This window comes from Melozone crissalis, unplaced genomic scaffold, assembly GCF_028551555.1.
Source record: "Melozone crissalis strain CALT ecotype California unplaced genomic scaffold, PUWL_Pcris_2 ptg000149l_1, whole genome shotgun sequence".
Taxonomy (NCBI): domain Eukaryota; kingdom Metazoa; phylum Chordata; class Aves; order Passeriformes; family Passerellidae; genus Melozone; species Melozone crissalis.
The window spans coordinates 114,563-129,870 of record NW_026535920.1 but is presented as its reverse complement, the minus strand read 5'-3'; the positions used below and the strand labels follow the sequence as shown (position 1 = coordinate 129,870).

Sequence of the window (15,308 nt, the reverse complement as noted above, 5' to 3'; positions counted from 1 at the left end):
CTCAGAACCAGCCTGGGCTCTGCTGGGCACTCAGCACCAGCCTGGGCTCTGCTGGGCCCTCAGAACCAGCCTCAGACCCTGTGTGCCCGTGGCCCTGGGCTCTGCTGGGCACTCAGCACCAGCCTGGGCTCTGCTGGGCACTCAGAACCAGCCTCAGACCCTGTGTGCCCGTGGCCCTGGGCACTCAGAACCAGCCTGGGCTCTGCTGGGCACTCAGCACCAGCCTGGGCTCTGCTGGGCACTCAGAACCAGCCTCAGACCCTGTGTGCCCGTGGCCCTGGGCTCTGCTGGGCACTCAGCACCAGTCTGGGCTCTGCTGGGCACTCAGAACCAGCCTCAGACCCTGTGTGCCCGTGGCCCTGGGCACTCAGAACCAGCCTGGGCTCTGCTGGGCACTCAGCACCAGCCTGGGCTCTGCTGGGCCCTCAGAACCAGCCTCAGACCCTGTGTGCCCGTGGCCCTGGGCTCTGCTGGGCACTCAGAACCAGCCTGGGCTCTGCTGGGCACTCAGAACCAGCCTCAGACCCTGTGCAGGCAGGCCTGGGCTCTGCTGGGCACTCAGAACCAGCCTCAGACCCTGTGTGCCCGTGGCCCTGGGCTCTGCTGGGCACTCAGAACCAGCCTGGGCTCTGCTGGGCACTCAAAACCAGCCTGGGCTCTGCTGGGCACTCAGAACCAGCCTCAGACCCTGTGTGCCCGTGGCCCTGGGCTCTGCTGGGCACTCAGAACCAGCCTCAGGCTCTGCTGGGCACTCAGAACCAGCCTCAGACCCTGTGTGCCCGTGGCCCTGGGCTCTGCTGGGCACTCAGAACCTGCCTCAGGCTCTGCTGGGCCCTCAGAACCAGCCTCAGGCCCTGTTCGCTGGCAGCCCTGGCCTGGCTCAGAGTTCCATGGAGCCCCACGTACCTCCTCATGCAATCCAGCGCCCGGATGAAGAAGTCTTTGTGCAGCTGGTGCCTGTCCCTCAGGATGGAGCACTGCTCCAGCGTCACTGACATGGATGTCCTGCCTTTGGCACTCTTGCAGCAGGTGAAGCGAACTCCGTTCAGCTTGCGGCAAATCTGAAACACGGGCAGGCCCCACAGGTCAGCCCTTCCTTCCTACCAGGCTGCGCAGCCCTACAGCTCTGCAAGCCCAGCGAGGGCTTCCAGACAGCTACAGCACTTCTCAAGAAGAAAACACCTTCTGGAAGTTAGTACCAGTACACTGAATTCCTGAATTTGACATGGGACTTTCATAACTATAAAAGAAACAGTTCCTTCACCATTTCCTCACTGAATGCAGCAGCTGCCCTGTTCAATGAAAGCTAAATTGTCTGAATATCTGATGAATGAAGATATGGTGAGTCTTAACTCACAAACATGAATGTAGCAGACTAACTTCTTGTGAAGGTATGGAGTCAGACACATCTAACTTACATAGTTTTTATTTTCAACAGGTGAACTGTTCAATGTATGGCTCACAATTAATAAAGTTTAACAAATTGCTGCCATGGATTGTCTACTTTCACTTATACTTTGAAAAAGTTATAACACATAAAGGAAACATGACATTTTGGAGGATGATTCTTCCTCTTAGGAATCAATCTGTGGTTGTATCATTCCATTAGTTTATACTATGGTTTCAAATGATATTTTACTAGAAAAAGAAAAATTGAAGGAGAGCTTCTGTGCCCAAATCTACCATTTCCCAGATATAACCTGTCCTGAGAAAAGGTAATACTTTGCTTACACCTATCCCTGGGGAATCACAGGTGTAATGGTACAAAACCTCAAAATGTTTGTGAGAATGCAGCAAGGCAATAAACTACAGCAGGAATCACAAAAAGAAACTTCCCGCATTGGCTATCATGGGAGAGCTCGCAGGATGAACTGGAACATGAACTGAAACATGACCAGTGTCAGTCCAGCAAATAAGTGTTTCTTCATCTAATGCTAATTGCATTCTTAGAAATTCTATTAAACAATAAATACTATTAAATTCTATAAAAATCAAAAAATACTTAGAGCCTTTAAGTTCTTTGTGATACCATGGTGAGGACAATCTCAAAAGTTTAATTTAGGGAACCAATTAAGGGAATCTTACTTAGAATCCAAAGAGGTACAGGATAGTGAAGGAGAACCTATGAGTGTTTCTTCCATCATATAATTGAAAATTTTAAAAGTTAAATCTGTTTAAAAATTTGAACAGTTGCACTGGGATTTAAAACAAGTACTATATGATAATCTGCTTAAATAATTATGTGAAAGAACTGTTTCATTGAAGAGATTAATTCTCTTTGCACTAGTATCTTTGGAAGCCCCCGATTCATTGGGGCTATTCGATGTGAATGAGTCCTAAAAAAATTTTAAAATATTAAAAAATCATTTATAAAATAAAGTAAAAAAATCCCAGGTAATTATTCTGGATGAGTGATGGGCTCATATGTGGAATCTTGTACTTCCACTGCAATAAAAAAGTGATATTGCACAGCTACTGCACTGACAAAGTTTTCTTCTTACATCTTTTTCAATAAATAAATGGAATATAGAATAACAGTGTGTAGATCACTAGGACCAGAAATACACATTTCAGAAAGTTAAAGTAAGGGAACCAAGCAATCATGTCCCACATCATACCTCAAGGACACTAAAAAATTATTTTGAGTAATTTTATATTATCAAAGAATGGATATCAAACAAATCACTCAAATTCTAGCAGGTTCTACCAGTTTAAAAAGTGAGAAAAAGAAATTGTCTGCAAAAAACTATTACAGCACATCTGCCTCCTTTAACCAGTGAGTTTTCCAGTCATTTCCTTAAAATCCATTGCAGTTACAAAGTCAGCAAGCTTATGAAAATGAGTTTATGGTTAGTTCATCAATTTCTTTGAAACAAGAGAGCTCACCGTTGCAGCCAGCCACATGATTTCTACATTCTTTCTCTTTTTGGCCTGGATATTTTGATGAAGACTTTCTAGCAATCCCTTTAAATCATTTTGTTCTTGAAAATGTGGTAAACCTGGGAAAAAAGGACGAAAAAAGTTGCTCATTTTGATAAGGTTGGTCATATGATTGTCCCGACTAAAGAATGCTCATGGTAAAGAACAGGTCTATTATTTACAGCCTTGTTTTGGAACACAGGATAGAAATTACCAGCTAAATATTTAAGGAATAAGCAAACCTTATGTCTTTTGAGTATTGCCTTGTCCTCCCTAAGATCTTCACGTGGAAATTTGAAGTATCTTCAACCTTTATCTTATAAATGGATGGTGAAAAACAAAACCAAATCTCTGCTGTAGTTCTGTTCATCAGCTATTACAGACATTCAAAAGAAATCAGAAAAATAAAAAAAAAACTGAGTGTATTACAACCTGCTTTGATGGGATGATTATTTTTTAAAATTAAAGTAAAAAATTAGGGTTTTGTTTTCAAATTGAAACATCTAGTTTTTGTTTTAAAATATGCCTTAGATTTTTCCATAATGTAAGATAAGGGTTAAACAGCACTTAGTATCCCCTCTAAAAAGTAACAAAGTATATTTCTCCTGAAATTAAGTGGGGCTTTATTTTGAAGTAGAAAATAATTTCAAGTTTGCTTAAAATCCAAAAATTTACCTGCTTGTTCTGGGTATGGAATTTAAGTTGAAGTTTAATTTATCCTACATCTCCAGCAAAAATTCAAGAGTAGGCAATTTAATTTCCCCCTCTGTTTCATATGTATATAGAGGAGGGATTTTTCTAATGTTGCATTTATCCTTGCTAGTTCTGAAAATCAATAAAAACATGCAGAATCTGTTTTTTGAAATTATTTCTTCTCATGGTGGCAAAGTAAAAAGAATTTAAATCATAGTTATCACCAAATAAAGGGGCCAGAATCAAGTGGAACAAAGTGAAACTAAATTGATCAATGGATTTCTTCAAGCAGAGAAAGTAAATTATCCATCCAGTGAGGGGAAAAAACCCCACAACCCAAGCCCCAAACCCAAGCCCAAAAACTTATACTCAATTGGAAGAAAAAAAATGAGGGAAGTATTAATGAAGGTCAATATCCATTCTCCTAACGTGATCCAAGTTGGAATGATCCCTCTCATCAACAGGCTTTTACCTTTTACATCTAATAAATTCTGTAGTTTCCCTTATCCATGATTCATAGTAAGAAGTACTTTAAATCTATTCAAAAAGAACTAAGTTGCTCCAGTCATACTGTGCTGTCTAAAAAAACTCACAAACAAACAAGAAAAAAAGAAAAAGGGAGGAAAACATACATCCAGAATCTGTTTTGCAATAATTTTAATGTGGATTGTTTTACCTCTGTATCACAAGCTCTGATTGTACATTAGATAATGTAGAGCACATAAAACCACATCACACTCTGCTAGACTATTACACTTATGGGTGCATCTGTTTCTTTAAAACAGAGAGCACAAAATGGCAAAGATGCTTTGAGATGATGCAAATGTATCACTAAACATTCTATTGCTCCCAGTAGCTTTCCTTTGGGTCACAGCAGAAAACGTGACATCTCAGAGGGATGACTTCAGCACAGGTACAGCAAGAGTCTCCTAATTCACAGTACTGCCAAAGGGGTTGCACCTTGACTGGAAATGATCAATGGCCTAAACTCCTTGGGTCCCCCACAGTACCAAACCACCAAATCAGGCTGATAAGGGGGAGAAGCCTGGAAATACCAAACAGCCTTTTTGTTTTCAGGTACTTACGTACTACTAAACAACTATCTTACGTTTTTGGACCCTTACTGTCTTAGTATTTCTATAAAAGCAGTACCATTTTGAGCTATATTTGGTCAGCATTTTTGGTAGGAACCTTGCTGGAAACATGCTCTTATTTTCAGTTTCTGCTAAAAGAATTTAAGAAGTTAACAAATGGGTAAATGACGAAGTGTATGTTCATCCTAAAGACAGAAAGTCAGTGGATGCTTAGTTACAAGCAAGACTATTATTGCCAAGGAGAAATACAGACACAAGAGGAAAACTAACAGCGAAGGTGGCAATACCTTTCAGGGAGTGGGAAATTGAATTCTTTGAAAGGGAATATATGAATGAGGCAGCAGGCCAGGGAGGCTGCCAAGGGTGGATCCAACAGCCTGGCAAATAGGGCTGCAAATGCTCAAATTCTGTTGGGCTTTTTGAGCACTGTTTGGAACTGACAGCTTTGGGAACACAGTCCTGCATTGATTTTGTAGCACAGATTTGGCATTATAGGAAATTATCTGGATAGGTGGGACAAAACCATCAAAAAGCCATCAATATTGAATGCCTCTCACGTGGCCCCAGCACCAGGGTTGCTGCCAGCCTTGTATGGAGGTTTGTCTTCCAGACGAGGGGGAACAGGAGTGGGATTAAGTCCTGCCACAAATGAACAAGTTTGAGAGCTTCCCTTTTTTCCCAGGGGGCTGGTTTAAAAGGCACATTTCTCCAAGGCAAAAGACTGACTCTGTATACTGGCAGGGAGCTACTGGGAAGGGCAGTGGAACCAAAAGATGCTTTATGTTCCACAAAAAATTGTATAAAGAAGAGACTGAGTTCTTAAAGGTAAAGAAAAAAAGCAAGAAAGTTATAATAACCAGAAAATACACGATGAACTAGACACAATTAGTTCTCAAAAGCCTTCACAGTCTGAAAGAAGTCCAGGAACTGTGTGGCTCACTAATAATCCTTCAGGAAGGCAGTACAAGTTTAAATTGTGTTAATGAAAAGTAGCCAATACTGTCTGCATGCAAATTTTTGCTTTTATAAAATAAAATCCATTTATGAGGTAGCAGATCTACCTTAGTCCTAACCTGCATGAGGTTAGTTTTTCGAGGATGTTTTCTTAGCAAGATTCCCCTCAATTAATCACCCAACTTATTGTATGAGTTTCTCTGTAGACATCCTGGAAATAAATACTAGGTCTGTGGGGGGATGGATGGGCATCCTGCCCATCATTTAGGAAGGGCTTTTGTTTCTGTCAAAATGATTAACAAATTAAAATCATCCTGATATAAGAGATAAACATGTATACATACGCATGTGATTTATTAAAGTTTTACATAGCATTTAAACATCAGGCAGTTAAATCTCCCACATTTGGGACTATAGTTTGGGCATTAAAACTAACAGGATTCGATTGATGCAGATGTTTTCTTCAGTCCTTGCTTCTGGCAATCAGAGTAACAGCATAGTAATGCTTATGTTTATAATACAGAAGTTCTATAGAAGTGGAATACAGGGCCTATTCCAATGAAACCTTGTCGTTCATATAATGATGATGTGGCTCATTGCTTGTATTTGATCTGCAGATTTCTCCATGGTTCACCAAACCTCAACATATTTTCAGAATAAGAACAGAGGGTATGACTGAAGCTGATGAAATTGCCCACCAAGTATTTATGTAAAAATACAGTAGGTACAGACTGTCCTCTACATGAAATATTAACAAACTTATTATTTTAATAACTTAAAATAGCTGTTCAGTTCATCATTCCTCTGTTTCATTTTCTCTGTAGTTTCTGCTGTGGCACAAGGCCTGAAATCACTCCTGAGACCAGCAGGGTCATGTACAGGTACAAAATGTTTAAATTTATGGAACAAGTTATGGGATTCTGCTAATATTACTGTCTTATAACCTTCTACCTACTCAAAGCTTTTCAAACCGATTTGGACATTGCATTATTTTGTACTCACAATCAGGAGGCATTTTTTCTGTAAATAACTTGTAATATTCTTTGAGAAGCTCTAAGTTTTCCTGGTTAATGTTTTCCTGCAAAGTGGTATCTCCAAACCTATGAAAATACACAATAAATTATGAAAAAAACCCAAAACCCACAAACAACAACAAAAGATAAATTATCCTTCATAGTTATTTCTTTGCATAAAGAAATAACTTTGGTGCTAAATGCATTAGATTTTGTCAAACATGCAGTAGTTAAGTTCTTGTATGCTTTGGAATTAATTTTTGGAAATGAGATCATCGCTGATGCATACTTCTTCCAAAACTTTATTAACAAAGCAATCTATTTACAAACATGCAATAAGGCACTTATTCTTTTCCCCTCACAAATCGTGAATAAATGGAAAGGCACTTTGGGGGAATTCCAATTCCAAAAATTGGGTACCACAGGCAGAGAACACCAACTCTCCATCTCTTAGTGCTGCTACTGGTTAAGCATACCAATTTCTGTAAGAGCTGGATAATATGGAAGTGACACAAGATGGAAGAGAAGCTTATCTACAAAATAACTGTAGCTATAAAAACAAATATCTTTCTCTCTGAGACCAAGATTTCTACAACAGCCACATTTCACATGCCAAGAAACTAAATCTCACGGTACTACAGGAGATATGATTGTAAAGACACGAATGTCCCCATGACAATTAGGGCCAAAGTTTTGAAATTCATTTTCAGAATAGATTTGAAAAGGGAATGGAGGAGTACAGGAAGAGAGGCATGGGCAGATAAGTGAGAAACTCAGAGAGAAGGGGACACAGATCAGAAGATACCAAATATGCTGCTAAATTGGGAACAAGGGAAGCAAATATTTCAACAGGCCACAGGGAGAAGATGTAACTACTTCCTTAGTAGCCATTGCTGCACTGTCACATGAGAACATTTCTTTTAAATCGGAAACATTCTCAAGTGTATTCTATCAAAAAACAAATTAAAAGATTTTTTTTCTAATACAGTAACATTTCCTAGAAATTTGCCACGAAAGTGTTTTTATATTCTCAGGTTCTTTATCCCACAAACCCCTCCATGTTTTTAGCCATAAATCGTGTGTGGTGTTTTCAGTCTCAAAAACAAATGTACAACTTTAGGAGTTAAGCAGCATTTTGAATTAAGACAAAAGCAGACTGTAACTGCATGCATTAAAGCTGCTTCTGCATTGAACTTATTTTCTTGGCAGATATTAGTACATATCCATATTTATAAATATGCAGTTATTTTGTTTTCTCCTATGGCTTTCTTTGCACACAATGTAAAATGACCACTGGGAACAACACTTCCTGCCACTTCACTTGCAAGCCAGGCATCTTTTCATACCAACTCCTCTACAAGCCCCCAGGTAATCAGGCTATTTCTAAATGTTGTCAAATTTTTCCTCAGACTATTCATAACTCAGTCCTTCCTGCCTATCTCACTCGTGTAAGCTCCCACCAGCCTGCTTCTTGCTTACCACATCATGTCTTACCTCTTATTTTTTGAGTGTCCCACTCAGAACTGTCATGACTGATTTTGTTGGTTTTGCACATTATGAGTTTGGCCACGTCACTCCTCTCAGCACTTTTCTCTTTATGTCATCAGAATAACCTATTTTCACTTTCAAGAAGTTTCCAAGTTCTCTAACCAGCTATCCAGCTCTTTCACAGTAAAATGCCAGATTTTACTGTCTTTAGATTCAGTCTATGTCTCCCATTTCAACTTTCTGCCTAAATTTTCTCACATACCACCACTCAACTTGGAGAAGTGTCCCATAAACATTCACAAAGCTACCTGATGACATTCTTTAGTAGACTTCTTTAAAAGACTGGGTTTACTTGGCTGTCTACAGTGAACAGGAGATAAAATCCTGTGGTGTTTAACTTCTTGCCTATTACCCAGGTTAAGGATTTTCACTGTCTCCCTCCATTACTCCAGCTACAGCTTTGCTATAAGCTTTTGGCTTAGAGCAAATGCAACCTCAAGATAAGCATTAGGTATTTTGGATGCTCTGTTAATAAAAGCAGCTAAAAGAAAAGAAGTTTTAACAAAGTAGCTGTCTGTATTGACATCTTGACTTCTACTTTGCCGTTTTAGCCCTGCACAAATGTGGTAATTTAACATGACTGACAGATACCCTTCTCTTGGAAGAGAAAATTAATACGTTGGTGAATCCATGACTATTATTATACTAATTAATTAGTTTCCAGCAATCTGTTGCAGAGGAGTACTAATTTCTCTAGCTTATCACTTGTTTGGTCTCTTCAAACCCATCTTCAAGATGTAAGAATTTTGAATTTTCAAACTTGTGTGAGAATTTCAGAGTACTGCATACAACCAAAATTCTGCATCTGAAATAGAAATCCATTTTGCACCTGTATCCAAGAGAAACATGGCACCAACTCTGTGAAACGGAGCCCTGCTTATGATCTTATCTTCATCTGGACTTTTTCACTGTTCTACATTGCTTCATAGCTTGTGTTTATTTCCTTTAATACCTTTGAAAATACACACTGAGTCAATGTGAGATTGTCTAAGAGCAAATAACAAAGAAGATTTGTTTCTAATCCTGAGAGATAGCCTGTACCAGCATGGAGTACTTGGACAGAAAATGCAACGTGACTTTTCCTTACCTCTCTGCCAGTGTTTGCTGCTCATTGATTCCAACATTAAAGAGCACTGGATACATGCGAAGCAGCTTTCCCTCTTTAATCTCTTGTGGCAGCAGCTCAAACATCTTTGCTGGGAGCTGGACCTCTATAATGTAATGTTCACTAGGAACAATGAAAACAAGAGTGAGGATGGGGTTCTTGAATGTCAGGAAAAGTTTCTTCAGCCAGAGAATGGTTGAGCAGGTTGAACTGGCTCCCCTGGGAAGTGTCACAGCACCAAGCCTCACAGAGTTCAAGAAGCATCTGAACTCTCAGGCACGGGGTGTGATTCTTGGGAAGCCCTGTGCAAGGCCAGGAGTTGCACTTGATGATGCATATGGGTCCCTTCTAACTCAAAATATTCTGTGATTCTGTAAAGAATGTTCCAAAAGCGCCTCTAATAAAAGAATGGCCTCTAATAAAAGCATGTGAGCTCCTGAACAGAATTTCACCTCCCCTGGGTGGCTGGTGTCTACCACCCACACCAGATGATCAGTGCACTGCTAGACAGTGCCACACACTTTGGATTGATTTGTTTGTGCACACAGAATGTCAGGTTTAAGCACTTTCCTAGAAAAAACAATTACAAGTAAATATGCTGACTCTTCAAGATAAGAATTTGTAGTTTGATTTTTCTGTCTTGCATTTCTACAGTCTTTCACTCTCATTTATTGAGCCATACCATATAACAACCAAAATAAAAATGGAGGGTTTCTAAAAAAATTATTAGAAAATAACTAGATTTTCACCTTTTCATCTTTTCTTTTTATGGTTCACTTCCAATGCTGTTTGATAGGAGCAGTCTTATCACAGCTCTAAGAGGAATGGCACTCCTCCACATAAACCTTGTAGATTTTATTTTTAAAATTTTTTTAATTTTAATTATTCCCAATGTATTGCCTATCATATTCCAGCCTTCCTGTTATTTATTCAATCCCTTCTCAGAAAGCCCATATGATGAGAGTGAATCATCCAGATTAATTAAGTAAATCAGTGGTGAAAGCCCCCTTCAGAGGAAACATATATTTTCTAAAAGTTCCTGCTTTTAGCTGAATTTAATTTACAGTCATCTTAAGAGCAATGATACTATTAAGGAAGTGATTTTTGCAAAATAAAACTATTTGGAGCTTCAGACTAGAATAATAATAAAGATGAAAAATCCATTCCAATCTTGTTAACCCTCAAATAGCCAAAATAAACGGACTATTGCAGTTTATGTCCTGACATTCAGCAGTACTCACGTGAGATTCATAAAGGATAAGTGATTTTGTGCAAGGATTTCTGAGACTGCCTATGTCCTGTGTGATTTTCAGCAGCTAAAAAAGGCTTCCATTTTTAAAAGTGACTACTAAGTTTTTAATACTAAGTGGCATCAGAGTTTTTTGGTTTCCATCTTAAAAACAATCAAGGCCTAACTCTTGGAACTGCAGTTTCATTTCTCATGCTGAAATACAAATTCAGGACATTCAAAAGCAAAGTTTCTCAGTTAGAGACCACATTTGTAAACAATGGCCTTGTCACTTGTCCAGGGTTCAGTATCCATGTGTGAATAATGCACCAGCAGCTCTGCACAACACAGACGCTGCTCAGATTAATCTGTATTAGTAACTGGAACTTCAGCTTTTTATCAGGAGAGTAACCCAGAGCCTACTGGCTTTTAGAATCCCTACTAACTCACCTTCTAAAAAGTAAAACAATGCACTTGCAATAAAACAGAACTCAGCAACAAGAAAACCATTAGACGGGTTTCATGGGCTACAGATTAAAACTGCAGCTCAGTTTCCTGGGCTCCAAGAAACAAAGTTCTTACCGCCTTCCACTTATAATAGGCAAAAAATCTTCTGACTTGGCTTCAATTACTCTAAACATTACTTTCTGCAAATCTGAAATGCCCACAGCCATGTCTTCGAGCATCCCTGCTTCTTCACCTACATGAAAAGATTAAAGAGACTATTAACAGAGTTGGCAGATCAGTCACTGTATAGGTCAGGGCAAAGCAATATATTTTCCAGTCTGTGCATCTAAAAATCACAGTTCTAAATCCACATTACAGTAACCTACATAAAACCAGACTCATTTCTTGAACTGCTGACAATTCTGTGCCCTAAATGGTAACCATGAGTATTAAGCAATTCTGAAAATCAGCCTGCTCTATATAGACATAAAATAACCTCAGAAAAGCCATTTTTGTCTATTCTGAAAGTTTTCAAAAGGCTTTCCTGCTGATGGAGGACAAAGGTTTTGAGAATAAAAACAAGCATCATGTAAAATGGAGAAGACAGCTATCTCCAAATGAGCAACTGCATAATAAAGCTGCACAAATGCTAAATTCCTCTACTTTAGTCAAAATCTCTGATTCAGGGAATGATTCCAATAGATCTAGTTCAAAGTTTGAAACATAAGGCAATTTCTCCCTCCAAATTTCCTTTTTAATGCATATCAAATAATGGCATGTGTAACAAACTATGAAACTGTTTTCAGGCTATCTTCACATTATCAGCACTGGGGATCAGGGCCGAGGCTGATAAAAGCAGTAAGTGTTTAAATCTTCCGTTTGCATTAGTTTTATAAACCTGCTATTTTGGGTCAGGTCTGCATGGAACAATAAGCAGGCCGTGTTCTCTGAGGAACTCAGAATGAAACAGATTAATAACTTTTGCTGCAGAATTAACAACACAGTGTCAATGACTTCAGCTGTGCTATTATGTGCAAGTCTACTGTCTTGTAAGGACAAGATTTGATTCAGCAAGCCAAATAAGAGGCTTGCTGAGGTTAAAATAAGAACTTCCTGGGTAACTTCTGGGCAGGGAACATAAGGAACTTTGTCCAAGAGCAATACTTACTGTATGTGCTAAGGAGTCCTTCATACTGCACCAGCAATCCAACAGTGTGAAGCTGTTGTAAAAATCCTTGATCATGTAAACCTGTGTGCAATTTGATTGCAAAACCACAGACCAATCCAGCGAGTTGTAAAGATAATTAAAACATGTGCAAGAGTGTTACAAGACAAACAGATACAAGACATTTCAACTGTTACAAGACAAACAGTTAAAATGAGGATTGCCATCATTATACACAACAGAGGTAGCACCTACATATTTGAGAAATCAGCATAGGTATTTCTGTTTAGTGACTAAGTACATGATTTCATAATAATGTATTTTGATGGGTTTTTTGGGGGTGTATAAAGTAGTGAAATATTCTGTTAAGGTATATTAGATAAGCTTAATTTGTTTTGTATCGTTGTGTGTTATTTACACTGACATAAATAAGACCAGAACCTCACTTGTCAGGCTTCAAACATGCAAGACTGTGAATTAAACATGTGAATTCTGATGGATTTGAAAGTGGTTCAACATCTAATGTAACTGAATCTCCTAGGCAGCTGCCAACTTAAGAGAGAAATTAAGTGAAATGTTTAGAAAAAAATCTATCTGAGAAAAACATGATATACAGGAGAAGACATAAAGAGCTTCAGTTATTTGCCAAGAAAAAACAGTTCTAAGGAAAGACATGCTAATAGTATTTAAACACTTAAAACACTGCCACAAACTGAAAACAAATTATCTTCTCCCTATTTCCAAGGTGACCAGGAGAAAAAAATCTCCCTGGCTTGGATGCTGCCTAGCCAGTACCATGGATTTCTACTTCCTATTTAATTTCTTACCACATTATAAATTATTTAGGTGAATATAATGGAAAATAAATGAAAAAGCTGTATCAAATTGTAAGGGAAAAAAAAAAAAACCAATGAGAAAGAAACCCACAAACACTGGCATGAAGAGTATGCTTATAATTAGAGCAAGAGAAGGAAGTGAGCGACACAAGACAACCTACTGCTTGGCTGAAGACGATGTCTCTCCTCAGGGTCAGCATCAGGCACTGGGGCAAGCCACAGGCAAGTTCCTGGAGCAGGACAAAGGCCATGGACTGCTTGGCCCTGGTCACCACCTCTGCCATGCAGGCCTTCAGCGTGACCACCTGCGGGTACAGCTGCTCGTACCAGTCACCTACAACACGACAGGTCATCTGCTCCAGACTGGAAAACTCGCAGTGAAAAACCCTTCTTCACTAGGAAGGATGGCAGGAGCAGCTGTGCACATCACCCTTCCCTTTAAAACAACCCCTGCAGCTCTCCCCAGACCACTGTGGGACCACAAATGCCACTGGAGAACATACTTATAAGCAGGATTCCATCTTACCACTGGGAATGGGGTTAAATCCCTGGCCTGAATCCAACTGCACTCTGAAACAATGGCCTTTTCCAACAGTCCCAGCATCCCTGTAAAACTGGTATTCAAGTGTCACAAACAGAGTACACAGGGAAACACATAAAACCTCATTTAGCACACAGAGATTAATACAGTGGCGATGGAGTCTCCTTTCAGGACTCAGAACTGGCTATGTAAGAAATGAAATAGCATCAAAAATGCAAAACCAGAGAGAATAACCAAATATTTAAGAAAAGGTGGGTGCTGGAGGGTAAAACACAATAACAAATAGGTATCTGGAAGGGTATCACCTACTTAATCTACAGGCTGGAAATATAAAAAGCTTCAGACCATATTCCTTTTTTTTTAGATTCTATGTTGTTCTCTTTAAACATTTAGACATTTTGAACTCATTTTAGCTATTTCTATCAGAGAGATGCAGAGTATTTTGAAACATGTTTTTCTCTATGAAAATACACGCTAGGCATATTAAAAAAAACACTCATGAAATGATTGAAAAATGTGATTCCTTAATACATTACAAATGAAACAGTGATAACTAGGAATGGAGGAGAATTGGAACACCTTACACAAACTTGCCCAATAATCCCAGCTACTCCTGAATTTTATATGATTTAATAAAATCAGACCTGCCTTGTAGTTGCATATGGCTTTGCCTACCCCTAAGTTGAGCAAATAATAAAAACAAATAAATAAATCCCCCTCCTTCAGAATCTACATCTCAGTTTGATTGTACAGTTTGAAATGAGGGAAATCAACACTCTAGAAGAATCTGTATAAAAGTTGGGAATGCAACTGACAATGCAACAGTCTATAATTGGCTCATATTTTCTGTAGGTCAGTGTAATTAAGAATCAATGATAATTAAAATCTGTTGTAATTAGGTGCAAGACAGCAGCGTGTTGTTTCAGGTAACATTCTGAGTCAGGCCAGTAAAACCTCATTAGAACTGAGGAAGTTCTTGAGGCAGAAGACAGCTGCCTGTTGCCAGTCAATTTGGCTGAGCTCCAGAAAAACACACAAATTAATAAAACTGCAGCCAAGAAGACTGCAGAGAGCTTTGAAAGCTGGGAGAAATTAGAGAAAGCAAGGAGCAGGAAAGGGGAACAAGGACAGAGCATGCACAGAGAATCGGATGAGCTCTGTTAACTTTGTGGTCAGACAACATGAGTTTTACCACAGTCATACATATTTAACCATGAGTAAGTAACACAGACGGAGGAAGCATTCCCTGGAAAAAAGCAGTTCTGAAGCGAGTGTCATCCTGACAAAACAGACCATGAGCCACCCCCAGGCACAAGCTCCAGGTGATTTTATACATGTCATTGGCTAACAGAGTGATGACACGCTGTGTGCCAAACGCTGGTGTACACGTTTTAGAGAGGCTGCTGGAAAAATGGAGAGCTTGCAGCGCAGAGCTACCAAGATTTAATCTCCTTAAGCTGATGAAAAAGACTGAGCAGCAACTTGATTTCCCCTCTTCCTGAGGAGAAAATAACAAGAACTAACTGTGGTGTTTATTCCAGGGAATAAAAGCAAAAGAACAACCAGAGGCTGCTGCAAAACACAGACGAGTTTAGAAATAAGGTAGACAATAAAGTGTAATGTACTGGAAGCCAGTGTAGACAGATCAGGCAATCTAAAGTCTCAGTCAAATTACAATCCTTTATTAATTTAAGCAATATACATATGCCAATAAAAGCATCAGCAGCAAAGTAAGCTCAAAGTCTAAAGTCTAAGAGTTCTCTTA

General features: G+C 39.3%; 1 long non-coding RNA gene across 1 annotated transcript; it reads right to left on the bottom strand.

The window, feature by feature from the left end:
- Nucleotides 1-6,713: 6,713 nt before the first annotated feature.
- On the bottom strand, nt 6,714-11,229 carry LOC128948650 (uncharacterized). Its single transcript, XR_008484136.1, has 3 exons — nt 11,137-11,229; nt 9,309-9,449; nt 6,714-6,760 (listed from the first exon to the last, which is right to left on the bottom strand). It is a non-coding gene; the product is annotated as an uncharacterized LOC128948650 (long non-coding RNA).
- Nucleotides 11,230-15,308: the final 4,079 nt, after the last annotated feature.